Source organism: Mauremys mutica, chromosome 9 (genome assembly GCF_020497125.1).
Source record: "Mauremys mutica isolate MM-2020 ecotype Southern chromosome 9, ASM2049712v1, whole genome shotgun sequence".
NCBI lineage: Eukaryota > Metazoa > Chordata > Testudines > Geoemydidae > Mauremys > Mauremys mutica.
Window position 1 is genome coordinate 47,756,636 of NC_059080.1, and position 15,493 is coordinate 47,772,128.

Genomic DNA, 15,493 nt, shown 5'->3' on the forward strand with positions numbered 1-15,493 from the left:
CGGGGGAAGGAGGGGTGTGTGTGGCAGAGGGGTTACTTTGTTCTGAAACTTTTTTCCTTTCTGGAAATAGATGAGTGTCTCCTATAGGCAATGCGCTCCCAAGTATCCTGGGGCTTCCCTGATTTTCAGGGCATCTCCCTGGCCTGTCTAGACTGGAGGTGGTGGCCCTGCCATAACTTGAGTGAACTGATTGCCAATTAACAGGTGTTAACTAACATGATGTCAACACTGATCTAGACATTCCACAAAGCATTCCAGGACATAAACATTCAGGATCTGAGTTAGTTAACATGTGTTAATTGGCAAGCAGCTCACCCTCTAGCCTTTTTGGTCCTACTGTAACTAGTCTAGACAAGGCCGCTGAACAGAAAGAGTCTCCATTCTTTTTATTTTTTCTTATGCATATTTCTCAAGTGTCTTACTAAAAAACCTCCCAATGTCCAAACTTCCTAAGGGATTTAAAGGGGACAGCTGGGATTTTATCCAGGGGGGGACAGAAATTGGGCCTCAAGAATCTTGAGTCTCTGAAATAAATCCAGTGAGAGGACAGTTGTGCTCCCATAATGAGTGGACAAGGGGAAGGGGGGTAACTCTGTCAAGTGAAATTTGGATTAAGTAAAGTTAGCTTGGAACATTAAGAAAGTTTAATGTAAGTATTGGAGATGATGTAAAACGAGAGGAAGCGAAAAGCAGCATTGCTGGCCCAGGCATTCAAAAATCAAGTCAGGCTCCAAAACATGAGTGACATAATAACTCACGAGATTTAAAGTGTGCATTTGCCTTCAAGTCTTTGAACCTTTGAACCACAAGGGCAAGAAATTAACTTTTAAAGAATATGGAAGCTAAGAGTTTCACATAATCACATGATTCCAGGAGCTAGGGATTTAAGAAGAAAAAGTCCAAATATCACAAGATGTGATAAAAACACAAGAGTTGGCAATGCTGGGAAATGGGGAATGAGAGAACAAAAATACAAATACAGTTTGCTTCATGTGCTAGAGACAGGAGAGCTCACCAGGGGGCAAAAATGTTAAAAAAAAAAAAAAGCCGCAGGCTGTCTGAGCGGCTAGAGTGCTCAGCTGCCATATTTCTGTCTCCTCACTGTGACTCCTGGGCAGCAGCTTCGGGTGTGGCATTACCTGCACTCAGCACCTCCTGTTGTTCTGCAGCAACATGTCTGGCCTGGCTGTAGCAAGAAGAGTGTTGATAGGCCCTTGAGGGAGCCATTGCAGTAGTCCTCGGCTCCTCACAAGACACTGAGATTTGCAGTATGTTAAAGGCTGCTGTAACAATTTTTGTAGAACTTGCCACTTTGCACAGTGATACCGTGTGACCCATTTGTCTGGTCAGAGAAATGCACAGCAGTAGCAACCCTACCTGCTCAGTCCTGAACTAGAAGGATAGCAACAATGACTTAGGGTATGGCTACACTTACAAAGTTGCAGCGCTGGTCATCCAGCTGTGCAGGGCCAGCGCTGGTGTGTGGCCACATTTGCAGTATTTGCAGCACTGTTGGGAGTGATGCATTATGGGCAGCTATTCCAGCATTCAAGTGGCAGCAACGGTGCTTTTCAAAAGAGGGGGGTGGGGTGGGGCGTAGTGTGACAGGGAGCGGGGGGAGAGAGAGAGAGAGTGGATTTTTGGAGCCAACACTGTGTGTTAGCTTCCTGACTTGAAAAATCAGAACATGTTCCTGATCCCTTACCCTTAACTCTTAACTGCAAACAGCCTGCAGCCAACACGACTCCCTCTCTCCCCTCTGCCCCCGCTGTTTCTGTCAAGCAAACACTCACTCCCTGCCTGCCTCATTATCTCATTTGATTGTTCACAGATTGATCACAGCAAACAGGAGCTGTGTTTGTAGATAAACAGCTCCGGGATCAACGGAGCTACGGAGCTCAGAGTTCACAACAAAACAAAGAGAGGCTGCATAACAAAACAAAGAGAGTAATTTATAAAAGCATTCTGGTATATCTGCTGATACCCTGGAGGCCAATCACCGCGCTGGTGTGTGGCCACACTTGATGACCAGCGCTGCAGCACCAGCGCTGGAATCCTTATTCCCCATGCTGAGTGAGGTGTACGGCCAGCGCTGCAGCCAGGGAGTTGCAGCGCTGGAAGTACCCTGCAGGTGTGGCCACTTACTAATTGCAGCACTGGTGGAGGCTTTCCAGTGCTGCAACTCGCCAGTGTAGGTCTTCAGTGTGGGTCTGAAGGTAAACCTAGGAAGAGACTCAAGTCTTGGAGAAGGGTCTGGGGAACCTAGAGGGGCAGGTGTGAGAAGGCAACACCAAATACCTCCGTCTGTGACTCATTTCAGGGATTTTGTGCATCACACATTTCCCCGTGGCATTCCTGAGTGTTCCTTCAGGGCAGCAAGGGAGTGTTACAATAAAGGGAATGTCTGGGTGAAATCACTGATCAGAGTGCCCAGTTCATGCCTGAGTCTTGTTCTTGTCCTGAGTTTCAAGAGCTGTATCAGCTCGGGCTGGCTTCTTGCTGAATCCCAATAAATAGGAGTGGCCGGATCAGCACTTGAGCTGATATTTTTGAAGACAGACCCTGTGGAAGCTGCAGTATGCCCCCTGGTGGCCACCATTGTTTAATCCAATTGAAGGGATCAGGTGGACTTAACAGAACTAAGCAGAGGGCACTGGCAGAAATGTGTTTCAGGTCCCTCCTAGGTCCTGGGCACTATGTAAAGCTATGATGTTGTTGTTTATCTGCTTGCAGTGCTGTCAGACTTTGATTTCCCACTGAACAGACCCAAGTCTCTGGGATGGGGATGGCTCCTTCCCTCTCCCTCAGCTCTTCCGTTAACCCTGACTCCCCCAAGCCTGTGCACTGCTTTTGACAGGTGCAGGGAATACAATTCTGTACTGTAATTTAAATGAATTACACAAAGTTCTGTATTAATATGCCTCGTAAGGAATCTATTTGTCAAAAATTTTTTACCAGAATCTTTTTTTTTTTTTGGTCTGTATTGTTACAGACATTAGAAACTAGCACTAGAAAAGGTTCAGAAAAGAGCAACTAAAATTATTAGGGGTTTAGAGAGGGTCCCATATGAGGAAAGATTAAAGAGGCTAGGACTCTTCAGTTTGGAAAAGAGAAGACTAAGGGGGGACATGATAGAGGTATATAAAATCATGAGTGATGTTGAGAAAGTGGATAAGGAAAAGTTATTTACTTATTCCCATAATACAAGAACTAGGGGTCACCAAATGAAATTAATAGGCAGCAGGTTTAAAACAAATAAAAGGAAGTTCTTCTTCACGCAGCGCACAGTCAACTTGTGGAACTCCTTACCTGAGGAGGTTGTGAAGGCTAGGACTATAACAATGTTTAAAAGGGGACTGGATAAATTCATGGTGGCTAAGTCCATAAATGGCTATTAGCCAGGATGGGTAAGAATGGTGTCCCTAGCCTCTGTTCGTCAGAGGATGGTGATGGATGGCAGGAGAGAGATCACTTGATCATTGCCTGTTAGGTTCACTCCCTCAGGGGCACCTGGCATTGGCCACTGTCGGTAGACAGATACTGGGCTAGATGAACCTCTGGTCTGACCCGGTACGGCCTTTCTTATGTTCTTATGTTACATACTTGCTGGCAGATATTTTGAAATAAATTACCAAAATAATTGTTACTGGCATGATTATATTGTGTTATTTTGATAAAATATGCAAAATTTTGCAGAATTTTCAAATATGATAATTTTTTTTGGCACAGAATTCCCCCAGGAGTAAGAGCTGCTCAGACTGTGGGACACCCACAGGGTTAGGTTGCCAGACTCCCTGAATGCTGCAAAAAGACAAGGAGGACAGCCTCCATGCCCATGGCACGATCGGAGTGAAACCTCAGAGTGACTCGTCAGCTACACAGGCTTGTCCTTTGCAATTCATTGTGTCCAACCCCCAGGCTTTTCTATGACATTTTCCTTATTTTTCATATTATTTACTAATCTCCAAAGAAAATTAACTCAAATAATATCATGGGCTCAAGCGATCCATTTGGGTCTAAGGTAATCATCATTGAGTCTAGGGATCATCCTCAAACCCAGCACACAGTCCATGTGCCAGCATCAGAGGGGGACCAGTTTTAGAAGCAATCACCATCAATGGAATTCTGCTCACAGAAGCGTCTGGGAGTCTTCCCCGGTGGCCATTAATGAGTAAAATCGTGCATTTTAGTAAGTAGATTTTAACCTGCACATGAAGCTGATATTGGAGTTAAACTTGGAATTTCTATATTTATCAATTTCTGAATAATGACCCTCTTTTTTTTAAAGGAACCATAAAGGGGCCCGTGGGGGGGGAGAGGAATGACCCTTTGTGGTATTGTTTAAATTATGCCTTTTAAAATTAAATTCTGCATAACTTAACAAGGAAGGAGGATGGAGATGGTGGGGTTGTTTCTAAAGATAAGCGAATTGTATTGTCTGTATTGATAGTAAGCATGGGAAAGGTTTTCTACACAACAAACACTGGGGTGTGTGTGTGGAGGGGTGATCCATAGCACCCCATCAGGGTGCAAGATTGTGTAGGTCCACCTCCAATACAGAGAGGGAAAGGGGACTGAATACAATAACAATGTACTAGCCCTGAAGCCTGTGTGGGTTTTTCCTGCCTCTTTCCTTTCCCCATCTTTCTCCTCCTCCTCCCTCCACAAGCTCCAAATCTTTCTTTTTCCTCAGGGTTTCCCCACATCTCCTTGTACAGGTTTCCTCTTCAGCCCCTCTTTTCATCTCCACCTTGGAGCATTAGCACATTGCCTGGGTTTGGCATGCATGTGGACACCTGTCTCGTCTCCCTCCCTGAGCCATCGCCGCCACCTGGCATCTTTGCATAGCCAGAGATAGGTGCTTGTGTGGGGGGCTGAGCCAAAGCCCAGGGAAGTCAATGGAACAACTCATATGGATTCTGGGTCAGCCCTGCACAGCACAAGATCTAGGAGGCAGGATTTGCTCAGAAAGGGAGACAGTCTGCCTCCTTCCCAACACATGCTGGAACCCACATTGTCAGCCAGGGCTCTCAGGGTACCCCATTGTGCCTGGGGGTTGCAAGAGCTGTCACAGGTGGTGTCTAGCATATTTGAGGTCATGTGGCTGATTTTTCAGCTTATTTTAATGGTTATTTGAGCCCCCAAAACATTTTGTTCCCTGTTTGGTTGCCCCCAAAAGGGAAAACACTGTCTGAGGCCGAGTCTATATCAGTTTGAACCCATGAGATATCTCCCTTCCTCTCTCCCAGGATTTAGAGAATATCCCCCCTCCTTCCTCCCTATGTAGCTCTTTAATCTGGAAGCAGCATTTTTGGGTGGGGCTGGAAATGTGAGTGGCCTGGCAGTGGGAATTCTGGCAAAGCCTGCTCTCCCAAAACATGGATGAAATCAGTGCTTACAGTGAGGCTGTCTGAGAGTGAACTGGGGAGTGGAGCTGAGTTTTCATCCCAGCCACTGCTAGCCTGTAGGTGGGGAAAGGAATGAGGGGAGCCTCAATGGGTTGTGAATGGGTGGGGTTTGGGGAACTCCTATTTATGATCTATGCATGGAATGTTTGCAGTGACAGCAGTGTGTGGGGAGACAGAGATGTGCCATGGGGATAGGAAGGGAGGGGTGATACAATAAAGAGAAAACGAGGAATGGGTGTGGGGGAGTTTGGGTAGCAAGGACATTGGGTTTCAGCATAACCCCCATCACCTGCAAGGCAAAGGAAAGGACCCAAATAGCCATGCTCTGCACCTGGAGGAGAGTAACGAATTGCCTCCCGGACAAAGGAGGCAGCATTAAGCCCTGGACTGACAGGGGAGACTGCAAAGAAGACCGGTTTCCCGGCGGGAGAGGAGTCCTGAGCTAGGGCCAACAAGGGAAAGGCAGTTGAAGTCAAGCCCCTGAAAAGCAGAGAACCTTTTATGTGGAACTGAATCCTGGAAGGGGACCAAACTCTTGTGTGACATGGCCAGAGGGCTGAGCCACAGGAAACCCAGCGAGGGACTCCAGAGGAGGGACCGGCTGGTGCTGAGGATCGCAGTCAAGGAAGTGGCCCACCAGAGGGAGTGTGAGGCAAAGTCCCCTGCAACGCTGTGTTCAGGCACAAGGGAGCACCCTAGAGGTAAGTCTTACCTCTTACAGGGTGTTGCCTCAGGATACAGGACAGTTTGATAGCAAAGAGGGGTTTGTGCCTTGGAATGTATGGATGGATCAGTCAGTGGGGAGGAGTTTGATTAGGGACATTTGCCACTTTGTGTGGGGGCTGTGCAATGACCTTTGTGTGGGGGTGTATGCAATGACCTTTGTGTGGGTGTGTGTGCAATGACCTTTCGTCCCCACCCTGGGCATCCATTAGGGTTCCAGTCTCCCTCCTCTGACACCCCAGTCCCTTCCATCTCTCCAACCACTAGCCCCAGCCATAAAATGGCAATGCGCCAGTCACATGTTTACTGTCCTCACTACCATCAGGGGCCGGAGGAAGATGGCAGTGCCAGCCAGCTAGGTGAACTTGCTGCCCCACCTGGTACCCAGCCACAGAAATTCCTTGTCCTCTCCCTCCCTTGGCTTGCTATTAATAGATGGGAACACTTTTGTCTCTGTCCCTGGCCAGAGGCAGGGGATGGGATGGCTGGGTAGACATCTGCTGGTGCATGTTCCATCTATCACTGCCTCAGATGGTGATACAGGTACCCAGGGAGCCATGCTGATACAGAGCTGACAAGAAGCCTTTCTGGAGGAGTTGGTGTCACAATGGAGGGTGAAAATGCTCAGCTGAAGCTCTCATTTTGCACACGTTTACATGGGCAGCAGGAGAGAATGGCAGCTGCAGAACTGGCATTATGATCTCACAGCAGGCGACCTGAGAAGCCAGGTCTGAAATCCTGAGTGGGCTCTCGAGTTTCCTCTAAATAGTTCCCTGAACAAAGTGTGGTAAAAACTTGCCATGGCCCAAGATTTGTAGTGGGCACTTCTGAAACCGGAGCCCTCTGTCACCGCTGAATTTCGAGCTGAAATATTGATGGGAAAAATCTCTCCACCAAACTCTCCAGCACTGGCTGATTAACACTGTGCTATCCACATGCCCCTGCCTGGGCCTGGCTTCAAGGACTCTGGCTCACTGTAGCTTTCCTCCTCTTCTCCCTCTTGCTCATGCTGTATAACAGCAAACTACAAAGCCTTGCATTTGATCCAAGACTGGCTCACCCAACTCCTACTTTAATCAGGTTGTGCTGATTCCTTCGCTCCGGAGCACTTCCTGCTGGCTGAGGGTCATTCCTTACAGCGTAACCAGGAGAGTGAGCTGCCTTACCCCAGACACACCTCAATACTGCTTTGTAAATTGGCCAATAGGAGGCACCTTTCCAACGAAGAGCTGTCACCTTCCAGTCTCCTCTTCACCTGGCCACGCAGAGCTGACGCATGTTACTCTTGCAATGCAGTACATCGGACAAAGGCTTTCTCCGAGCTGCAATAGGAAAACAAAACACTTTGTTAGAAAGAATTAAGGTTGAAAGTGAAGTCCAGTGAAAATGCAAAACACAAGAGCCTTTATCAAGCTTCTACCCCAAGCACTGGAGGTCAGGTGTCCAGCCAGTCTCCTCAAGCCATTTAGGCAGTGTGAAGGGCTGTGGAACTCTGGCTTGTAATGGGGAACTAGCTTCAACCTTAATAACTATGGAAACATTCCATAATAAACAGGTGTTTCTTCTTCGAGTAGTATCCTTGTGGGTGCTCCACTGTATGTGTGCTTGCCTCCCTGTGTTGTTGATCGGAGAACTTTGGTAGCAGTGTCCATTGGGCCCACAGATGCACTGTCTCTCCTCGTGTTGTGTCACAAGGCTAGTTGGCATGTGTGGACTAACTCACCTCGGTTCCTTCTGAATCGCCGTGGCTAGAGATGGAGCCCCTTGCAGTCCATTGGGATCATTGCTCTATTTGCATTTGTATAGTTAGTTAGTCTGTTAGTATAGTATAATTATAGTTTTAGTCTTTACCCCTTTTGTTCTTCATCCAAAACAATTTAAAAAAATATATTTTTCCAATTTTCTTCCTCATCAGGGACCCTTCCTCCCCCTGCAACGGGGTATGCCCAGTTCACTGGGCTTCAAGAAGTGCCTCACTTGCAAGGAGGCAATCCTGATTGCAGACAAGCATTCCCAGTTCATTCACTGCATCAGGGAAGACCACATCCAGCAGAACTGTGATTTCTGCCAGCAACTCTGGCCACAATCCCATAAGGACAGAGAGCACCAGCAGAAGATTATCTTCATGGGGGCATATCTCAGGCCCTCACAGGACCTGCGCTATGAGTCACCTGGCAAACACGAGTCTTCCCCACAGCCCCCTACATCTAAAGGCTTTGGGTCAAAGAAACAGATTGCTCACCCCTCTCACAAGCTATCTAAGAAGAGAGTGGGAAGTCCCCATAATGAGCCCTGAGATAGCCGTAAGTGGTCTCCATCTTGCTCGGTATCTTCAACACTGTTGGCACCGAAACCATCTCAGTCCAGTAGCCATGGCTCATGTAAACTGGTAGCAGCTGATACCACTGACATTTCCATGGACCTGATTGGCACGGGTGCTGAGTCATCGGCAATGAGGGATAGGAGTAAGCACTCTGCTAAAAAGGCACTGTCAGTATGCAAGTCTTCATTGGTACCATCACTGATGTTTCATCTATTTCTCCTACTTTTGAAGGTCCTGATGAAAATAAAAAGAGATGGAGCCCAGGGCATTCTGATTGCTCCTACTTGGCCAAGACAGACCTGGTACTCTTACCTGTCACAGCTCGTGACATGTCCACCGATCTTTCTCCCGGACATTTCACACCTCCTTTCACAGAACAGAGGACATGCCCTGCCTCCAAACTTGGGGATTCTCCACCTTAAGGCATGGCTTCTCCTTGATTCCAACACCTAGAAAGCTCCTGTTCAAGGGAGGTCCAAGAGATTCTGTTGCACAGTAGAGAGTCTTGAACTTGACGTACCTTTACCAGTAAAAATGGACCAGGTTGCAGATTTGGAATTCTTCCCAACAAATCTCCCCAACATCCACAACTCTTTCATATATTCTAGACTATTGATTCTCAAACTTTTGTACTGGTGACTCCTTTCACACAGCAAGCCTCTGAGTGCGACCTCCCCCCTTATAAATTAAAAACACTTTTTAATATATTTAACGCCATTATAAATGCTGGAGGCAAAGTGGAGTTTGGGGTGGAGGCTGACAGCTTGCGACCCCCCACGTAATAACCTTATGACCCCCTGAGGGGTCACAAACCCCAGTTTGAGAACCCCTGTTCTAGACTATGCATTGACCCTAAAGAATCATAGAATCTCAGGGTTGGAAGGGACCTCAGGAGGTCATCTAGTCCAACCCCCTACTCAAAGCAGGACCAAACCCAACTAAATCATCCCAGCCAGGGCTTTGTCAAGCCTGACCTTAAAAACCTCTAAGGAAGGAGATTCCACCACCTCCCTAGGTAACCCATTCCAGTTCTTCACCACCCTACTAGTGAAAAAGTTTTTCCTAATATCCAACCTAAACCTCCCCTTCTGCAACTTGAGACCATTACTCCTTGTTCTGTCATCTTCTACCACTGAGAACAGTCTAGATCCATCCTCTTTGGAACCCCCTTTCAGGTAGTTGAAAGCAGCTATCAAATCCCCCCTCATTCTTCCCTTCTGCAGACTAAACAATCCCAGTTCCCTCAGCCTCTCCTCATAAGTCATGTGCTCCAGCCCCCTAATCATTTTTGTTGTCCTCCACTGGACTTTCTCCAATTTATCCACATCCTTCTTGTAGTGTGGGGCCCAAAACTGGACACAGTACTCCAAATGAGGCCTCACCGGTGCTGAGTAGAGGGGAATGATCACATCCCTCGATCTGCTGGAAATGCCCCTATTTATACAACCCAAAATGCCATTAGCCTTCTTGGCAACAAGGGCACACTGTTGACTCATATTCAGCTTTTCGTCCACCGTAACCCCTAGGTCCTTTTCTGCAGAACTGCTGCCCAGCCATTCGGTCCCTAGTCTGTAGCAGTGCATGGGATTCTTCTGTCCTAAGTGCAGGACTCTGCACTTGTCCTTGTTGAACCTCATCATATTTCTTTTGGCCCAATCCTCTAATTTGTCTAGGTCCCTCTGTATCCTATCCCTACCCTCCAGCATATCAACCACTCCTCCCAGTTTAGTGTAATCTGCAAACTTGCTAAGGGTGCAGTCCACACCATCCTCCAGATCGTTAATGAAGATATTGAATAAAACCGGCCCCAGCACCGACCCTTGGGGCACTCCACTTGATACCGGCTGCCAACTAGACATGGAACCATTGATCACTACCCGTTGAGCCCGACCGTCTAGCCAGTTTTCTATCCACCTTACCGTCCATTCATCCAGCCCATACTTATTTAACTTGCTGGCAAGAATACTGTGGGAGACTGTATCAAAAGCTTTGCTAAAGTCCAGAAATAGCACATCCACTGCTTTCCCCTCATCCACAGAGCCAGTTATCTCATCATAGAAGGCAATTAGATTAGTCAGGCATGACTTGCCCTTGGTGAATCCATGCTGACTGTTCCTTATCACTTTCCCCTCCTTTAAGTGGTTCAGAATTGATTCCTTGAGGACCTGTTCCATGATTTTTCCAGGGACTGAGGTGAGACTGACTGGCCTGTAGTTCCCTGGATCTTCCTTCTTCCCTTTTTTAAAGATGGGCACTACATTAGCCTTTTTCCAGTCATCCGGGACCTCCCCCGATCGCCATGATTTTTTAAAGATAATGGCCAATGGCTCTGCAATCTCATCGGCCAACTCCTTTAGCACCCTCGGATGCAGCGCATCCAGCCCCATGGACTTGTGCTCATCCAGCTTTTCTAAATAGTCCCGAACTACTTCTTTCCCCACAGAGAGCTGGTCACCTCCTCCCCATACCGTGCTGCAGAGTGCAGCTGTCTGGGAGCTGACCTTGTCTGTGAAGACAAAGGCAAAAAAAGCATTGAGTACACTAACTTTCTCCACATCCTCTGTCACTAGGTTCCCTCCCTCATTCAGCAAGGGGCCCACACTTTCCTTGACTTTCTTCTTGTTGCTAACATACCTGAAGAAACCCTTCTTGTTACTCCTAACATCTCCGGCTAGCTGCAACTCCAAGTGTGATTTGGCCTTCCTAATTTCACTCCTGCATGCCTGAGCAATACTTTTATACTCCTCCCTGGTTATTTGTCCAATCTTCCACATCTTATAAGCTGTTTTTTTGTGTTTAAGATGAGCAAGGATTTCACTGTTGAGCCAAGCTGGTCGCCTGCCATATTTACTTTTCTTCCTACACATCGGGATGGTTTGTTCCTGCAACCTCAATAAGGTTTCTTTAAAATACAGCCAGCTTTCCTCGACTCCTTTCCCCGTCATGTTATTCTCCCAGGGGACCTTGCCCATCAGTTCCCTGAGGGAGTTGAAGTCTGCTTTTCTGAAGTCCAGGGTCTCTGTTCTACTGCTCTCCTTTCTTCCTTGTATCAGGATCCTGAACTCGACCATCTCATGGTCACTGCCTCCCAGGTTCCCATCCACTATTGCTTCCTCTACTATTTCTTCCCTGTTTGTGAGCAGCAGGTCAAGAAGAGCTTTTCCCCTAGTTGGTTCCTCCAGCACTTGCACCAGGAAATTGTCCCCTGGTGAGAGACTGGGTCTATCTCTAAGCTCTCTCAGGGTCCACCTAGCAGCTATTACAGCTTTTCACCTGTGACGGGTTTGGTCACAGAGACCCCGTTGGGACTGTCACCTGACATGCTGAGATTACCTCTCGGCCCATTTTCCCTGACAGCTTGGGACTCCAGAACCATGGCTTTTGAGCCAGACATGATAGCCTGCTGCAACACAGACCCAGAGTCTGGTCCATGCCCCCTTGGCCTGCGCTGCTTCCAGCAGCTCCCATTGGCCTGGAGCAGCGATCCGCGGCCAGTGGGAGCTGCGATCGGCCAGACCTGAGGACGGGGCAGGTAAACACACCGGCCCGGCCTGCCAGGGGCTTTCCCTACACAAGCGGTGACTTCTGTTTGAGAAATCCTGAGCTAGATGACAGGATGGATTGCACCCTCAGCAAGTTTGCAGATGACACTAAGCTGGGGGGAGAGGTAGATACATTGGAGGGTATGGATAGGATCCAGAGCGACCTAGACAAATTGGAGGATTGGGCAAAAGAAATCTGATGGGGTTCAACAAGGACAAGTGCAGAGTCCTGCACTTAGGACGGAAGATCCCATGCACCACTACAAGCTGGGGACTGACTGGCTAAGCAGTAGTTCTGCAGAAAAGGACCTGGGGATTACAGTGGATGAGAAGCTGGATATGAGTCAGCAGCGTGCCCTTGCTGCCAAGAAGGCTAATGGCATATTGGGCTGCATTAGTAGGAGCATTGCCAGCAGATCGAGGGAAGTGATTATTCCCCTCTATTTGGCATTGGTGAGGCCACATCTGGAGTATTGCATCCAGTTTTGGGACCCCCACTAGAGAAAGGATGAGGAAAAATTAGAGAGAATCCAGCAGAGGGCAACAAAAATGATTGGGGGGCTGGGACACATGACGTAAGAGGAGAGGCTGAGGGAACTGGGCTTGTTTAGTCTGTAGAAGAGAAGAGTGAGGGGGGATCTGATAGCAGCCTTCAATTACCTGAAGGCGGGTTCCAAAGAGGATGGATCTAGGCTGTTCTCAGTGGTGGCAGATGACAGAACAAGGAGTAATGGTCCCAAATTGCAATGGGGAGGTCTAGGCTGGATATTAGGAAACACTATTTCACTAGGAGGGTGGTGAAGCACTGGAATGTGTTACCTAGGGAGGTGGTGGAATCTCCATCCTTAGAGGTTTTAAGGCCCGGTTTTACAAAGCCCTGGCTGGGATGATTTAGTTGGTGTTGGTCCTGCTTTGAGCTGGGTGTTGGACTAGATTATCTCTTGAGGTCTCTTCCAACCCTAATATTCTATTGTTCTATGACTATATGTTCAGTCTGACGGGTGCTATTGATGAAGATCTCTGATCCCAGGTGCAGGGGGCATTGCGTCTCCTACAGTGAAGCACCCACAGGGACACAGCTCGAAGAACCTCAGTTACTGCACAGGCTGAGTAACCCTCTTATCTTGTGCCAGCATTACCCTTAACTTAAATAACTCCTCTGGAGTTTATCCCTCTGATGTACTTATATAGAGCAATCCTATCTTGCCTCAGCCTTCCTTTACAAGGCTAAACAAGCCAAGCTCCTTAAGGCAGGTGCTCAGCATCTTTGAAAATCAAGTCATTTGTTTAGATGCCAGCCTTTAGGAACATAAGTTTCAAAATGTTGGCCGTGGTTCCCCATCAGCCCCTCTGATCATATCACCAGCATTTAGTGGAACGTTTTTATTCACAGTATGTTTGCTGTGCGGGAATCATGGACCAGTTGAGCTGTGCAGGCTCCTGGAGGGGACTCTGGCTGTCTCACTCCTCAGTGTAAATGGATAGTTACTGGTATCACTGTTGCTGTCACTGTCCCAAAAAGTATTGGACAGCACACCCATGCTTGGCCAAGCACCAACTGAGTAAGGACGATAGGATAGAGCCCAAGGAGCTGGAGTACCAGCTGATCTTTCCAAATAGAGCCATGGAGCGTTTAACTTCCATCTGGAGATGTGGGGACAAATGGGTGATGGCACCCCACCTGATCGCTGCATTGTTACTAAAGATCACAAAGTCTGGGCATGGGAAGTGCCAACCGCTGGTGCCACACACACACATCTGTGGTGGTTTTGCTTGCAGGTTTTAGGGCATTTGTCTCCATCCTGTACTACTTGGAAGCACCAGCAATAATAATAAATAATAACAATATCTAGGTCTTGTCAAATGCTGTGGACCTGCATGTGACTGGAATGTCTGGGCCAGCAGCTACCGGCATGTACTCTGTAAATGTAGGGTGGAGTGAAGAGAGCTTCCCAAGCACCAGTCTAGGTAGCTCAGTGACAAGCTGTGCACTGGCAGGTAGCTGCTGTGTGGCTGTTGTGCCCTGCTCTCTGGCCTTGCTGTAATTAGACCCGCAGGACATATGTGTCTGTGTGTACTGACAGGATTGTTCACCAGCCTCCTGTGCTAGAATTACATGTTCTTTTCAGTACCTTTGGCACCCTCTTCCCTCCTGTTTCCTCTTTGCTGGCACTGTCTTTGTTCCACTCTGTGCCATTTATTTCCTATGTATTTATAAAGCCTTCTCAGCCAGCCCTCAGGCACCATCCCTTTCCATCATGTCTGAACTGGCAGACTGTGGCACGAGGTGGTTTGGGTGCCAGCTGCAGCCAGCTTTCCTATGCTATTCCCTAGAGCAGCTCCTTCCAGAGGTGCAGGAACAGTTTGTATGGTGGGGGTGCTGAGAGCCATTGAACCAAATTGTAAACCCTGTATAGGATGGAAACCACTTCAAGCCAGAGGGTGCTGCAGCACCCCTCGCACCCTTAGTTCCATCACCTATGGCTCCTTCAGGCTGAGAATTTGGGACTAGAGTTATAGTGAATGGCCTAGCATGCCCCCTGCTGGGCTGGCTGAGGCCTTGGCCTTGTCTTATGATTTCTAATCCTGATGTCTAATGCACTGCTCAGCCTTCTAGCGTATTTTCTCTAGTGCTATTAGTGTTTCCAGACTGGAATATGAATGAAAGATCTGGGGGTTGGAAGGAAGGAAGGGAGGCTTTAAGCCATCATTTACACTCCCTCACTCCTGGAGCTGGCAAGGGGAGCAGCCAGAGGGGGGCAATCCAGGCCTCAGCATAAATTAGAACAGTCTCCAGGCTATAGGAAGAACATAAGAACGGCCCTACTGGGTCAGACCAATGGTCCATCTAGCCCAGTATCCTGTCTTCCAACAGTGGCTGGTGCCAGATGCTTCAAAGGGAATGAACAGAACAGGCAATTATTGAGTGATCCATCCCTTTGTCTAGTCCTAGGAGCTGACAGTCAGAGGTTTAGGGACATCTAAAGCATGGGGTTGTGTCCATGACCATCTTGGCTAATAGCCATTGATGGATCTATCCTCCGTGAACTTATCTAGTTCTTTTTTGAACCCTGCTATAGTCTTGGCCTTCACAACATTCCCTGGCAATGAGTTCCACAGATTGATTGTGCATTGCATGAAGAAATACTTCCTTTTGTTTGTTTTAAACCTGCTGCCTATTAATTTCATTGGGTGACCCCTAGTTCTTGTGTTATGAGAAGGAGTAAATAACACTTCCTTATTCACTTTCTCCACACCAGTCATGATTGTATAGACCCTGTCATATGACCCCTTAGTTGTCTCCTTTCCAAGCTGAAAAGTATCAGTCTTATTAATCTCTCCTCATATGGAAGCTGTTCCACACCCCTAGTCATTTCTGTTGCCCTTCCCTGTACCTTTTCCAGTTCTAACGTATCTTTTTGGAGATGAGGCCATTCCAGCAGCCGGGAAGAAGCTGAGGGTGAAGGGATAGCCTAGCCATGCCACCACTGGCCTGG